This window comes from Anomaloglossus baeobatrachus, unplaced genomic scaffold, assembly GCF_048569485.1.
Source record: "Anomaloglossus baeobatrachus isolate aAnoBae1 unplaced genomic scaffold, aAnoBae1.hap1 Scaffold_2978, whole genome shotgun sequence".
In the NCBI taxonomy this organism is placed as follows: domain Eukaryota; kingdom Metazoa; phylum Chordata; class Amphibia; order Anura; family Aromobatidae; genus Anomaloglossus; species Anomaloglossus baeobatrachus.
Window position 1 is genome coordinate 1 of NW_027442413.1, and position 13,426 is coordinate 13,426.

Below are 13,426 nucleotides of genomic sequence, written 5' to 3' on the forward strand. Positions count from 1 at the left end.
GTCAGGTTGAGTGGTGATGAGTTTGCTATTTGGATGAATAAAGAAAGTCAAAAGTGTGAAAGATAAAAAACAAAAGGAGGAAGTGTGAAAAGTGAATGGGCCAAATTGAGGTGCATATGAAGACGTATGCTTTCTTCCAATTCATTAAATCGGGCTAATATGAATCAGGTGAATTGAGTTCTGCTTTTGGAAACTGGGTTAAGAAGGGGTGCACCGTTCCTGGAGGTACTGCAATACCAGGTCAATGCGTGGAGTGGACAGAGCAAGCTCTTTTTCCATCTCCCTGTTCTAAAAATCCATTTAATATATGGTCCCCAGATAGGGGACGTATCAGATATTAAACTGATAAGAACAGATACTACACTTGATCTTAGCCAAAAGGCCGAGAAGCGATAACCAGAATTGGTTTGGGCCTCGAGTGGCACCCTGGCCTATGCCGGACACATCTTAGGGAGAGAGAGCGAGAGGGAGACAAACCCACGCCTACACAAGACATTTTGTCACCCAAGCCAACCCTTGAAAAGGCTGCTTTGCAGAGCCAAAACAAGAAGAATGGTGCGTTTTGCAGCCGCCGCCCACTGCAATGAATCTGAATAACTCCTCCTTTAGGGCGCAAGCAACTCCCCTCCCCCTTGCAGTCTTTCCAATTCACGATACAAAAAGACGGACAGGACAGGTTGCCTGACTTTCCGTCACTGCCACCCTTTGCCATCCTTACCCGTAGAAAGCCCTTTCATCATCCCCAAACCCTAATCTTTTCCCTTTCCTTCCCAGCCCCCAAACCCTGCCCTCTGTACCTTTCTCACCACCCGCTTCCCTTCTCCTGTCATCCCCCTACCACCCGGGAAAAAAAGAGATTGCCCCCTCCTTCCACTAGCCCACCCTCCCACCCAAAGAACAACTTCTTCTGCGCAGCTTGTTTTCTAGGCAGCAGCGCTATTGTGATGTCATCGGGGGGCATTGTGACAAGCCGCCAGTGTTCCGTCTCTTCATGTTGTGCACAGTTCAAACGGAAAATACATCAACAGGCAGACTACAGAAAAGCTTACTATCAAAGGTTAGAGGGGGGCTTTCTCAGAGGGCTTTTTACAGTTTTTCTATTCCCAATTAGCCGTTTAAGTGTACTTATTGAAAGTAGTAATTCTTTCATAGGCCGCCCTTTCTTAGTATTTGACGTTCCTTATATTGCGGTATGAGGCTTCGCAGTAGGTTGCAAACATTCATCACCCATGACTGTCCCCAATTGAGCTCAGAAGCTCAATGTCTATCATGACCTCTCTTTTAGAATGTCCAAGAGCAAGCAAACTATTCCTCCAGGAGAGGGCGCCAACAGACTACTAAAGAGATCATCATTACTCAAAGAAAACCCCAAAAACCAATGCATGATAGGAATAAACAGGTAACTTTCTTTGGAGTGGAAGCGGAGAGATCGCACCAGATGCCAATTCTAGATGTTATCACACCTGTGGTCACTGCAGCAGCAGGTGAATCCACTTTGTCCAAAAGGGATCTATTCCATTCAATTGCAAATGATCTAGATAAGACAGAGAACTGCAGCACGGGGACATAGCCGAGTTGGTCAGGTTGAGTGGTGATGAGTTTGCTATTTGGATGAATAAAGAAAGTCAAAAGTGTGAAAGATAAAAAACAAAAGGAGGAAGTGTGAAAAGTGAATGGGCCAAATTGAGGTGCATATGAAGACGTATGCTTTCTTCCAATTCATTAAATCGGGCTAATATGAATCAGGTGAATTGAGTTCTGCTTTTGGAAACTGGGTTAAGAAGGGGTGCACCGTTCCTGGAGGTACTGCAATACCAGGTCAATGCGTGGAGTGGACAGAGCAAGCTCTTTTTCCATCTCCCTGTTCTAAAAATCCATTTAATATATGGTCCCCAGATAGGGGACGTATCAGATATTAAACTGATAAGAACAGATACTACACTTGATCTTAGCCAAAAGGCCGAGAAGCGATAACCAGAATTGGTTTGGGCCTCGAGTGGCACCCTGGCCTATGCCGGACACATCTTAGGGAGAGAGAGCGAGAGGGAGACAAACCCACGCCTACACAAGACATTTTGTCACCCAAGCCAACCCTTGAAAAGGCTGCTTTGCAGAGCCAAAACAAGAAGAATGGTGCGTTTTGCAGCCGCCGCCCACTGCAATGAATCTGAATAACTCCTCCTTTAGGGCGCAAGCAACTCCCCTCCCCCTTGCAGTCTTTCCAATTCACGATACAAAAAGACGGACAGGACAGGTTGCCTGACTTTCCGTCACTGCCACCCTTTGCCATCCTTACCCGTAGAAAGCCCTTTCATCATCCCCAAACCCTAATCTTTTCCCTTTCCTTCCCAGCCCCCAAACCCTGCCCTCTGTACCTTTCTCACCACCCGCTTCCCTTCTCCTGTCATCCCCCTACCACCCGGGAAAAAAAGAGATTGCCCCCTCCTTCCACTAGCCCACCCTCCCACCCAAAGAACAACTTCTTCTGCGCAGCTTGTTTTCTAGGCAGCAGCGCTATTGTGATGTCATCGGGGGGCATTGTGACAAGCCGCCAGTGTTCCGTCTCTTCATGTTGTGCACAGTTCAAACGGAAAATACATCAACAGGCAGACTACAGAAAAGCTTACTATCAAAGGTTAGAGGGGGGCTTTCTCAGAGGGCTTTTTACAGTTTTTCTATTCCCAATTAGCCGTTTAAGTGTACTTATTGAAAGTAGTAATTCTTTCATAGGCCGCCCTTTCTTAGTATTTGACGTTCCTTATATTGCGGTATGAGGCTTCGCAGTAGGTTGCAAACATTCATCACCCATGACTGTCCCCAATTGAGCTCAGAAGCTCAATGTCTATCATGACCTCTCTTTTAGAATGTCCAAGAGCAAGCAAACTATTCCTCCAGGAGAGGGCGCCAACAGACTACTAAAGAGATCATCATTACTCAAAGAAAACCCCAAAAACCAATGCATGATAGGAATAAACAGGTAACTTTCTTTGGAGTGGAAGCGGAGAGATCGCACCAGATGCCAATTCTAGATGTTATCACACCTGTGGTCACTGCAGCAGCAGGTGAATCCACTTTGTCCAAAAGGGATCTATTCCATTCAATTGCAAATGATCTAGATAAGACAGAGAACTGCAGCACGGGGACATAGCCGAGTTGGTCAGGTTGAGTGGTGATGAGTTTGCTATTTGGATGAATAAAGAAAGTCAAAAGTGTGAAAGATAAAAAACAAAAGGAGGAAGTGTGAAAAGTGAATGGGCCAAATTGAGGTGCATATGAAGACGTATGCTTTCTTCCAATTCATTAAATCGGGCTAATATGAATCAGGTGAATTGAGTTCTGCTTTTGGAAACTGGGTTAAGAAGGGGTGCACCGTTCCTGGAGGTACTGCAATACCAGGTCAATGCGTGGAGTGGACAGAGCAAGCTCTTTTTCCATCTCCCTGTTCTAAAAATCCATTTAATATATGGTCCCCAGATAGGGGACGTATCAGATATTAAACTGATAAGAACAGATACTACACTTGATCTTAGCCAAAAGGCCGAGAAGCGATAACCAGAATTGGTTTGGGCCTCGAGTGGCACCCTGGCCTATGCCGGACACATCTTAGGGAGAGAGAGCGAGAGGGAGACAAACCCACGCCTACACAAGACATTTTGTCACCCAAGCCAACCCTTGAAAAGGCTGCTTTGCAGAGCCAAAACAAGAAGAATGGTGCGTTTTGCAGCCGCCGCCCACTGCAATGAATCTGAATAACTCCTCCTTTAGGGCGCAAGCAACTCCCCTCCCCCTTGCAGTCTTTCCAATTCACGATACAAAAAGACGGACAGGACAGGTTGCCTGACTTTCCGTCACTCTGCCACCCTTTGCCATCCTTACCCGTAGAAAGCCCTTTCATCATCCCCAAACCCTAATCTTTTCCCTTTCCTTCCCAGCCCCCAAACCCTGCCCTCTGTACCTTTCTCACCACCCGCTTCCCTTCTCCTGTCATCCCCCTACCACCCGGGAAAAAAAGAGATTGCCCCCTCCTTCCACTAGCCCACCCTCCCACCCAAAGAACAACTTCTTCTGCGCAGCTTGTTTTCTAGGCAGCAGCGCTATTGTGATGTCATCGGGGGGCATTGTGACAAGCCGCCAGTGTTCCGTCTCTTCATGTTGTGCACAGTTCAAACGGAAAATACATCAACAGGCAGACTACAGAAAAGCTTACTATCAAAGGTTAGAGGGGGGCTTTCTCAGAGGGCTTTTTACAGTTTTTCTATTCCCAATTAGCCGTTTAAGTGTACTTATTGAAAGTAGTAATTCTTTCATAGGCCGCCCTTTCTTAGTATTTGACGTTCCTTATATTGCGGTATGAGGCTTCGCAGTAGGTTGCAAACATTCATCACCCATGACTGTCCCCAATTGAGCTCAGAAGCTCAATGTCTATCATGACCTCTCTTTTAGAATGTCCAAGAGCAAGCAAACTATTCCTCCAGGAGAGGGCGCCAACAGACTACTAAAGAGATCATCATTACTCAAAGAAAACCCCAAAAACCAATGCATGATAGGAATAAACAGGTAACTTTCTTTGGAGTGGAAGCGGAGAGATCGCACCAGATGCCAATTCTAGATGTTATCACACCTGTGGTCACTGCAGCAGCAGGTGAATCCACTTTGTCCAAAAGGGATCTATTCCATTCAATTGCAAATGATCTAGATAAGACAGAGAACTGCAGCACGGGGACATAGCCGAGTTGGTCAGGTTGAGTGGTGATGAGTTTGCTATTTGGATGAATAAAGAAAGTCAAAAGTGTGAAAGATAAAAAACAAAAGGAGGAAGTGTGAAAAGTGAATGGGCCAAATTGAGGTGCATATGAAGACGTATGCTTTCTTCCAATTCATTAAATCGGGCTAATATGAATCAGGTGAATTGAGTTCTGCTTTTGGAAACTGGGTTAAGAAGGGGTGCACCGTTCCTGGAGGTACTGCAATACCAGGTCAATGCGTGGAGTGGACAGAGCAAGCTCTTTTTCCATCTCCCTGTTCTAAAAATCCATTTAATATATGGTCCCCAGATAGGGGACGTATCAGATATTAAACTGATAAGAACAGATACTACACTTGATCTTAGCCAAAAGGCCGAGAAGCGATAACCAGAATTGGTTTGGGCCTCGAGTGGCACCCTGGCCTATGCCGGACACATCTTAGGGAGAGAGAGCGAGAGGGAGACAAACCCACGCCTACACAAGACATTTTGTCACCCAAGCCAACCCTTGAAAAGGCTGCTTTGCAGAGCCAAAACAAGAAGAATGGTGCGTTTTGCAGCCGCCGCCCACTGCAATGAATCTGAATAACTCCTCCTTTAGGGCGCAAGCAACTCCCCTCCCCCTTGCAGTCTTTCCAATTCACGATACAAAAAGACGGACAGGACAGGTTGCCTGACTTTCCGTCACTGCCACCCTTTGCCATCCTTACCCGTAGAAAGCCCTTTCATCATCCCCAAACCCTAATCTTTTCCCTTTCCTTCCCAGCCCCCAAACCCTGCCCTCTGTACCTTTCTCACCACCCGCTTCCCTTCTCCTGTCATCCCCCTACCACCCGGGAAAAAAAGAGATTGCCCCCTCCTTCCACTAGCCCACCCTCCCACCCAAAGAACAACTTCTTCTGCGCAGCTTGTTTTCTAGGCAGCAGCGCTATTGTGATGTCATCGGGGGGCATTGTGACAAGCCGCCAGTGTTCCGTCTCTTCATGTTGTGCACAGTTCAAACGGAAAATACATCAACAGGCAGACTACAGAAAAGCTTACTATCAAAGGTTAGAGGGGGGCTTTCTCAGAGGGCTTTTTACAGTTTTTCTATTCCCAATTAGCCGTTTAAGTGTACTTATTGAAAGTAGTAATTCTTTCATAGGCCGCCCTTTCTTAGTATTTGACGTTCCTTATATTGCGGTATGAGGCTTCGCAGTAGGTTGCAAACATTCATCACCCATGACTGTCCCCAATTGAGCTCAGAAGCTCAATGTCTATCATGACCTCTCTTTTAGAATGTCCAAGAGCAAGCAAACTATTCCTCCAGGAGAGGGCGCCAACAGACTACTAAAGAGATCATCATTACTCAAAGAAAACCCCAAAAACCAATGCATGATAGGAATAAACAGGTAACTTTCTTTGGAGTGGAAGCGGAGAGATCGCACCAGATGCCAATTCTAGATGTTATCACACCTGTGGTCACTGCAGCAGCAGGTGAATCCACTTTGTCCAAAAGGGATCTATTCCATTCAATTGCAAATGATCTAGATAAGACAGAGAACTGCAGCACGGGGACATAGCCGAGTTGGTCAGGTTGAGTGGTGATGAGTTTGCTATTTGGATGAATAAAGAAAGTCAAAAGTGTGAAAGATAAAAAACAAAAGGAGGAAGTGTGAAAAGTGAATGGGCCAAATTGAGGTGCATATGAAGACGTATGCTTTCTTCCAATTCATTAAATCGGGCTAATATGAATCAGGTGAATTGAGTTCTGCTTTTGGAAACTGGGTTAAGAAGGGGTGCACCGTTCCTGGAGGTACTGCAATACCAGGTCAATGCGTGGAGTGGACAGAGCAAGCTCTTTTTCCATCTCCCTGTTCTAAAAATCCATTTAATATATGGTCCCCAGATAGGGGACGTATCAGATATTAAACTGATAAGAACAGATACTACACTTGATCTTAGCCAAAAGGCCGAGAAGCGATAACCAGAATTGGTTTGGGCCTCGAGTGGCACCCTGGCCTATGCCGGACACATCTTAGGGAGAGAGAGCGAGAGGGAGACAAACCCACGCCTACACAAGACATTTTGTCACCCAAGCCAACCCTTGAAAAGGCTGCTTTGCAGAGCCAAAACAAGAAGAATGGTGCGTTTTGCAGCCGCCGCCCACTGCAATGAATCTGAATAACTCCTCCTTTAGGGCGCAAGCAACTCCCCTCCCCCTTGCAGTCTTTCCAATTCACGATACAAAAAGACGGACAGGACAGGTTGCCTGACTTTCCGTCACTGCCACCCTTTGCCATCCTTACCCGTAGAAAGCCCTTTCATCATCCCCAAACCCTAATCTTTTCCCTTTCCTTCCCAGCCCCCAAACCCTGCCCTCTGTACCTTTCTCACCACCCGCTTCCCTTCTCCTGTCATCCCCCTACCACCCGGGAAAAAAAGAGATTGCCCCCTCCTTCCACTAGCCCACCCTCCCACCCAAAGAACAACTTCTTCTGCGCAGCTTGTTTTCTAGGCAGCAGCGCTATTGTGATGTCATCGGGGGGCATTGTGACAAGCCGCCAGTGTTCCGTCTCTTCATGTTGTGCACAGTTCAAACGGAAAATACATCAACAGGCAGACTACAGAAAAGCTTACTATCAAAGGTTAGAGGGGGGCTTTCTCAGAGGGCTTTTTACAGTTTTTCTATTCCCAATTAGCCGTTTAAGTGTACTTATTGAAAGTAGTAATTCTTTCATAGGCCGCCCTTTCTTAGTATTTGACGTTCCTTATATTGCGGTATGAGGCTTCGCAGTAGGTTGCAAACATTCATCACCCATGACTGTCCCCAATTGAGCTCAGAAGCTCAATGTCTATCATGACCTCTCTTTTAGAATGTCCAAGAGCAAGCAAACTATTCCTCCAGGAGAGGGCGCCAACAGACTACTAAAGAGATCATCATTACTCAAAGAAAACCCCAAAAACCAATGCATGATAGGAATAAACAGGTAACTTTCTTTGGAGTGGAAGCGGAGAGATCGCACCAGATGCCAATTCTAGATGTTATCACACCTGTGGTCACTGCAGCAGCAGGTGAATCCACTTTGTCCAAAAGGGATCTATTCCATTCAATTGCAAATGATCTAGATAAGACAGAGAACTGCAGCACGGGGACATAGCCGAGTTGGTCAGGTTGAGTGGTGATGAGTTTGCTATTTGGATGAATAAAGAAAGTCAAAAGTGTGAAAGATAAAAAACAAAAGGAGGAAGTGTGAAAAGTGAATGGGCCAAATTGAGGTGCATATGAAGACGTATGCTTTCTTCCAATTCATTAAATCGGGCTAATATGAATCAGGTGAATTGAGTTCTGCTTTTGGAAACTGGGTTAAGAAGGGGTGCACCGTTCCTGGAGGTACTGCAATACCAGGTCAATGCGTGGAGTGGACAGAGCAAGCTCTTTTTCCATCTCCCTGTTCTAAAAATCCATTTAATATATGGTCCCCAGATAGGGGACGTATCAGATATTAAACTGATAAGAACAGATACTACACTTGATCTTAGCCAAAAGGCCGAGAAGCGATAACCAGAATTGGTTTGGGCCTCGAGTGGCACCCTGGCCTATGCCGGACACATCTTAGGGAGAGAGAGCGAGAGGGAGACAAACCCACGCCTACACAAGACATTTTGTCACCCAAGCCAACCCTTGAAAAGGCTGCTTTGCAGAGCCAAAACAAGAAGAATGGTGCGTTTTGCAGCCGCCGCCCACTGCAATGAATCTGAATAACTCCTCCTTTAGGGCGCAAGCAACTCCCCTCCCCCTTGCAGTCTTTCCAATTCACGATACAAAAAGACGGACAGGACAGGTTGCCTGACTTTCCGTCACTGCCACCCTTTGCCATCCTTACCCGTAGAAAGCCCTTTCATCATCCCCAAACCCTAATCTTTTCCCTTTCCTTCCCAGCCCCCAAACCCTGCCCTCTGTACCTTTCTCACCACCCGCTTCCCTTCTCCTGTCATCCCCCTACCACCCGGGAAAAAAAGAGATTGCCCCCTCCTTCCACTAGCCCACCCTCCCACCCAAAGAACAACTTCTTCTGCGCAGCTTGTTTTCTAGGCAGCAGCGCTATTGTGATGTCATCGGGGGGCATTGTGACAAGCCGCCAGTGTTCCGTCTCTTCATGTTGTGCACAGTTCAAACGGAAAATACATCAACAGGCAGACTACAGAAAAGCTTACTATCAAAGGTTAGAGGGGGGCTTTCTCAGAGGGCTTTTTACAGTTTTTCTATTCCCAATTAGCCGTTTAAGTGTACTTATTGAAAGTAGTAATTCTTTCATAGGCCGCCCTTTCTTAGTATTTGACGTTCCTTATATTGCGGTATGAGGCTTCGCAGTAGGTTGCAAACATTCATCACCCATGACTGTCCCCAATTGAGCTCAGAAGCTCAATGTCTATCATGACCTCTCTTTTAGAATGTCCAAGAGCAAGCAAACTATTCCTCCAGGAGAGGGCGCCAACAGACTACTAAAGAGATCATCATTACTCAAAGAAAACCCCAAAAACCAATGCATGATAGGAATAAACAGGTAACTTTCTTTGGAGTGGAAGCGGAGAGATCGCACCAGATGCCAATTCTAGATGTTATCACACCTGTGGTCACTGCAGCAGCAGGTGAATCCACTTTGTCCAAAAGGGATCTATTCCATTCAATTGCAAATGATCTAGATAAGACAGAGAACTGCAGCACGGGGACATAGCCGAGTTGGTCAGGTTGAGTGGTGATGAGTTTGCTATTTGGATGAATAAAGAAAGTCAAAAGTGTGAAAGATAAAAAACAAAAGGAGGAAGTGTGAAAAGTGAATGGGCCAAATTGAGGTGCATATGAAGACGTATGCTTTCTTCCAATTCATTAAATCGGGCTAATATGAATCAGGTGAATTGAGTTCTGCTTTTGGAAACTGGGTTAAGAAGGGGTGCACCGTTCCTGGAGGTACTGCAATACCAGGTCAATGCGTGGAGTGGACAGAGCAAGCTCTTTTTCCATCTCCCTGTTCTAAAAATCCATTTAATATATGGTCCCCAGATAGGGGACGTATCAGATATTAAACTGATAAGAACAGATACTACACTTGATCTTAGCCAAAAGGCCGAGAAGCGATAACCAGAATTGGTTTGGGCCTCGAGTGGCACCCTGGCCTATGCCGGACACATCTTAGGGAGAGAGAGCGAGAGGGAGACAAACCCACGCCTACACAAGACATTTTGTCACCCAAGCCAACCCTTGAAAAGGCTGCTTTGCAGAGCCAAAACAAGAAGAATGGTGCGTTTTGCAGCCGCCGCCCACTGCAATGAATCTGAATAACTCCTCCTTTAGGGCGCAAGCAACTCCCCTCCCCCTTGCAGTCTTTCCAATTCACGATACAAAAAGACGGACAGGACAGGTTGCCTGACTTTCCGTCACTGCCACCCTTTGCCATCCTTACCCGTAGAAAGCCCTTTCATCATCCCCAAACCCTAATCTTTTCCCTTTCCTTCCCAGCCCCCAAACCCTGCCCTCTGTACCTTTCTCACCACCCGCTTCCCTTCTCCTGTCATCCCCCTACCACCCGGGAAAAAAAGAGATTGCCCCCTCCTTCCACTAGCCCACCCTCCCACCCAAAGAACAACTTCTTCTGCGCAGCTTGTTTTCTAGGCAGCAGCGCTATTGTGATGTCATCGGGGGGCATTGTGACAAGCCGCCAGTGTTCCGTCTCTTCATGTTGTGCACAGTTCAAACGGAAAATACATCAACAGGCAGACTACAGAAAAGCTTACTATCAAAGGTTAGAGGGGGGCTTTCTCAGAGGGCTTTTTACAGTTTTTCTATTCCCAATTAGCCGTTTAAGTGTACTTATTGAAAGTAGTAATTCTTTCATAGGCCGCCCTTTCTTAGTATTTGACGTTCCTTATATTGCGGTATGAGGCTTCGCAGTAGGTTGCAAACATTCATCACCCATGACTGTCCCCAATTGAGCTCAGAAGCTCAATGTCTATCATGACCTCTCTTTTAGAATGTCCAAGAGCAAGCAAACTATTCCTCCAGGAGAGGGCGCCAACAGACTACTAAAGAGATCATCATTACTCAAAGAAAACCCCAAAAACCAATGCATGATAGGAATAAACAGGTAACTTTCTTTGGAGTGGAAGCGGAGAGATCGCACCAGATGCCAATTCTAGATGTTATCACACCTGTGGTCACTGCAGCAGCAGGTGAATCCACTTTGTCCAAAAGGGATCTATTCCATTCAATTGCAAATGATCTAGATAAGACAGAGAACTGCAGCACGGGGACATAGCCGAGTTGGTCAGGTTGAGTGGTGATGAGTTTGCTATTTGGATGAATAAAGAAAGTCAAAAGTGTGAAAGATAAAAAACAAAAGGAGGAAGTGTGAAAAGTGAATGGGCCAAATTGAGGTGCATATGAAGACGTATGCTTTCTTCCAATTCATTAAATCGGGCTAATATGAATCAGGTGAATTGAGTTCTGCTTTTGGAAACTGGGTTAAGAAGGGGTGCACCGTTCCTGGAGGTACTGCAATACCAGGTCAATGCGTGGAGTGGACAGAGCAAGCTCTTTTTCCATCTCCCTGTTCTAAAAATCCATTTAATATATGGTCCCCAGATAGGGGACGTATCAGATATTAAACTGATAAGAACAGATACTACACTTGATCTTAGCCAAAAGGCCGAGAAGCGATAACCAGAATTGGTTTGGGCCTCGAGTGGCACCCTGGCCTATGCCGGACACATCTTAGGGAGAGAGAGCGAGAGGGAGACAAACCCACGCCTACACAAGACATTTTGTCACCCAAGCCAACCCTTGAAAAGGCTGCTTTGCAGAGCCAAAACAAGAAGAATGGTGCGTTTTGCAGCCGCCGCCCACTGCAATGAATCTGAATAACTCCTCCTTTAGGGCGCAAGCAACTCCCCTCCCCCTTGCAGTCTTTCCAATTCACGATACAAAAAGACGGACAGGACAGGTTGCCTGACTTTCCGTCACTGCCACCCTTTGCCATCCTTACCCGTAGAAAGCCCTTTCATCATCCCCAAACCCTAATCTTTTCCCTTTCCTTCCCAGCCCCCAAACCCTGCCCTCTGTACCTTTCTCACCACCCGCTTCCCTTCTCCTGTCATCCCCCTACCACCCGGGAAAAAAAGAGATTGCCCCCTCCTTCCACTAGCCCACCCTCCCACCCAAAGAACAACTTCTTCTGCGCAGCTTGTTTTCTAGGCAGCAGCGCTATTGTGATGTCATCGGGGGGCATTGTGACAAGCCGCCAGTGTTCCGTCTCTTCATGTTGTGCACAGTTCAAACGGAAAATACATCAACAGGCAGACTACAGAAAAGCTTACTATCAAAGGTTAGAGGGGGGCTTTCTCAGAGGGCTTTTTACAGTTTTTCTATTCCCAATTAGCCGTTTAAGTGTACTTATTGAAAGTAGTAATTCTTTCATAGGCCGCCCTTTCTTAGTATTTGACGTTCCTTATATTGCGGTATGAGGCTTCGCAGTAGGTTGCAAACATTCATCACCCATGACTGTCCCCAATTGAGCTCAGAAGCTCAATGTCTATCATGACCTCTCTTTTAGAATGTCCAAGAGCAAGCAAACTATTCCTCCAGGAGAGGGCGCCAACAGACTACTAAAGAGATCATCATTACTCAAAGAAAACCCCAAAAACCAATGCATGATAGGAATAAACAGGTAACTTTCTTTGGAGTGGAAGCGGAGAGATCGCACCAGATGCCAATTCTAGATGTTATCACACCTGTGGTCACTGCAGCAGCAGGTGAATCCACTTTGTCCAAAAGGGATCTATTCCATTCAATTGCAAATGATCTAGATAAGACAGAGAACTGCAGCACGGGGACATAGCCGAGTTGGTCAGGTTGAGTGGTGATGAGTTTGCTATTTGGATGAATAAAGAAAGTCAAAAGTGTGAAAGATAAAAAACAAAAGGAGGAAGTGTGAAAAGTGAATGGGCCAAATTGAGGTGCATATGAAGACGTATGCTTTCTTCCAATTCATTAAATCGGGCTAATATGAATCAGGTGAATTGAGTTCTGCTTTTGGAAACTGGGTTAAGAAGGGGTGCACCGTTCCTGGAGGTACTGCAATACCAGGTCAATGCGTGGAGTGGACAGAGCAAGCTCTTTTTCCATCTCCCTGTTCTAAAAATCCATTTAATATATGGTCCCCAGATAGGGGACGTATCAGATATTAAACTGATAAGAACAGATACTACACTTGATCTTAGCCAAAAGGCCGAGAAGCGATAACCAGAATTGGTTTGGGCCTCGAGTGGCACCCTGGCCTATGCCGGACACATCTTAGGGAGAGAGAGCGAGAGGGAGACAAACCCACGCCTACACAAGACATTTTGTCACCCAAGCCAACCCTTGAAAAGGCTGCTTTGCAGAGCCAAAACAAGAAGAATGGTGCGTTTTGCAGCCGCCGCCCACTGCAATGAATCTGAATAACTCCTCCTTTAGGGCGCAAGCAACTCCCCTCCCCCTTGCAGTCTTTCCAATTCACGATACAAAAAGACGGACAGGACAGGTTGCCTGACTTTCCGTCACTGCCACCCTTTGCCATCCTTACCCGTAGAAAGCCCTTTCATCATCCCCAAACCCTAATCTTTTCCCTTTCCTTCCCAGCCCCCAAACCCTGCCCTCTGTACCTT

General features: G+C 46.4%; 9 non-coding genes across 9 annotated transcripts; all 9 read right to left on the reverse strand.

Annotated features, from left to right (window-relative positions):
- Positions 1–203: 203 nt before the first annotated feature.
- On the reverse strand, positions 204–394 carry LOC142267946 (U2 spliceosomal RNA). The gene has a single exon (XR_012733749.1). It is a non-coding gene; the product is annotated as a U2 spliceosomal RNA (small nuclear RNA).
- Positions 395–1,781: 1,387 nt separating this feature from the next.
- LOC142267981 (U2 spliceosomal RNA) lies at positions 1,782–1,972 on the reverse strand. Its single transcript, XR_012733775.1, has one exon. It is a non-coding gene; the product is annotated as a U2 spliceosomal RNA (small nuclear RNA).
- Positions 1,973–3,359: 1,387 nt separating this feature from the next.
- Positions 3,360–3,550, reverse strand: LOC142267993 (U2 spliceosomal RNA). The gene has a single exon (XR_012733786.1). It is a non-coding gene; the product is annotated as a U2 spliceosomal RNA (small nuclear RNA).
- Positions 3,551–4,939: 1,389 nt separating this feature from the next.
- LOC142268006 (U2 spliceosomal RNA) lies at positions 4,940–5,130 on the reverse strand. The gene has a single exon (XR_012733797.1). It is a non-coding gene; the product is annotated as a U2 spliceosomal RNA (small nuclear RNA).
- Positions 5,131–6,517: 1,387 nt separating this feature from the next.
- Positions 6,518–6,708, reverse strand: LOC142268019 (U2 spliceosomal RNA). Its single transcript, XR_012733808.1, has one exon. It is a non-coding gene; the product is annotated as a U2 spliceosomal RNA (small nuclear RNA).
- A 1,387-nt stretch (positions 6,709–8,095) lies between these two features.
- LOC142267953 (U2 spliceosomal RNA) lies at positions 8,096–8,286 on the reverse strand. Its single transcript, XR_012733755.1, has one exon. It is a non-coding gene; the product is annotated as a U2 spliceosomal RNA (small nuclear RNA).
- A 1,387-nt stretch (positions 8,287–9,673) lies between these two features.
- Positions 9,674–9,864, reverse strand: LOC142267965 (U2 spliceosomal RNA). Its single transcript, XR_012733764.1, has one exon. It is a non-coding gene; the product is annotated as a U2 spliceosomal RNA (small nuclear RNA).
- A 1,387-nt stretch (positions 9,865–11,251) lies between these two features.
- LOC142267973 (U2 spliceosomal RNA) lies at positions 11,252–11,442 on the reverse strand. Its single transcript, XR_012733767.1, has one exon. It is a non-coding gene; the product is annotated as a U2 spliceosomal RNA (small nuclear RNA).
- Positions 11,443–12,829: 1,387 nt separating this feature from the next.
- On the reverse strand, positions 12,830–13,020 carry LOC142267974 (U2 spliceosomal RNA). Its single transcript, XR_012733768.1, has one exon. It is a non-coding gene; the product is annotated as a U2 spliceosomal RNA (small nuclear RNA).
- Positions 13,021–13,426: the final 406 nt, after the last annotated feature.